We start from the raw sequence: 1,666 nt of genomic DNA on the forward strand, positions 1-1,666 counted from the left end.
AAAAAAATTTTTTTTTTTTTTGCCATATGCCTCTATACACTGTGGAAATTTCCTATAATTATCTTTTATCTTTATAGAAAGTAAAATCAATTTTAGTAGGGAGCTGCCCTAAATTAAGTCAATAGTGAAGAGCAGAGGAGCAGAGGAACAAGCAGACAAAAGCAAGCCATTTACAGAATCACATGGAAATTGATCTTTCTATTCTCTCTCAACTCCTCAAACTATTTTTACAGACAATGTTATCCTTTAATTCTTCAACAAAGAAGAAAATATATTTAAGTCGAAATTTATTCTTTTTCTGCACAAGTTCAAGGAAATAGCAATTTCACCCCCGCCATCCTACATTCCTTGATTAGCTGCTTACTCGACATTTCAGAGTGGGAAATTTTCATTTTTATAAGATTAGTATTTATTATCTAAAGAGTACAGATAATCTATTATTTCCTGTTGCTAAAAAATATTTTTATTTATTTTTTTATTGTGATAAATTATACATAACATAAAGTTGGCAGTTTTAACAAGGTTTCAGTGCACAGTTCAGGGGCATTAAGTGCATTCACAATGTTGTACAACTGTTGCCATCATCTGCCTTCAGAATTTTTTCATCTTCCCAAACTGAAACTATGAACTCATAAACACCGACGCCCCGTTTCCTCCCAGTCCCTCCCAGCCCTGGTAACCTCCATTGTACTTTCTGTCTCTGAATTTGTCTCATATACGTGGAATCACACAGCGTTTCTCCTTGTGTGTCCAGCTAGCTTCACTCAGCATAATGTCCTCTCAGTACAGTCACATGTGGCATATGTCAGAATCGCATTACTTTCTAAGGCTGAATAGCGTTCCATTGTATGGATTTTCCACAACTTCTTTATCCATTCTGCCATTGATGGACACTTGGGCTGTTTCTACCTTTTGGCTATTGTGGATAATAGTGCATGAACCTCTGTGTACAGATCAGATAATTTTTAAAAGGCACAAATCAAAGAAAGAGGCCATGTGGGGGAGTATAGAGGGGAACGGTGGGCCCCGGGGGTTCAAACATCCCTCTTCTAATTCTAAGTGGAGGATGGACTCAGATGTACCCTCCCAAAATGAACCATTTGAGGTACTGGCAGGGAAAAAGGTTAATGAAAAGTAAAATATCCAAAGGCTTAGTGGCAGATGTGTAACTTTTATAACAAAGAATTTCTGTTCATCATCAGTGTAACAAAAATTATAACCTGCTTGTTAAGACCTTGGGATCTTGAGAGGAGCATTTTGTCTTTTTCCGACCCACAGTCACCCTTGTTTGGTCGTGTGACTCCAGGGTCAGGCTCAAGCTAGCCTGGGATGTGCAGGAAGGAGCCTACTTCCCTGCTGGAGCCACTGTCCGTGTTGGTGAGGTCAGCATTTTTAAAGCAAAGGCTTTTGAGAAGTAACGAGGAATGTCACATGTTATTGCCAAAAGCAAATATAGAATGGATTTCGAAACATGTCCCTGGAGACCCTCCACTGACACTACTTAGCCTCCCCTGACCTCCACCCCCAAGAGCCACCCCAGAAGGTCTTCTGGGAGGTAGTGTGCTTGGCAGATTTCTATATCCTTGAGAACTAGCATGGTAGTGTTAACAACAGCTTTCCTAAGGAAGAAACTTGGAACCCAGCATCCTTGATGTAGGAAAAACTG

Source organism: Galeopterus variegatus, unplaced genomic scaffold, assembly GCF_000696425.1.
Source record: "Galeopterus variegatus unplaced genomic scaffold, G_variegatus-3.0.2 Scaffold357, whole genome shotgun sequence".
Lineage (NCBI taxonomy): Eukaryota > Metazoa > Chordata > Mammalia > Dermoptera > Cynocephalidae > Galeopterus > Galeopterus variegatus.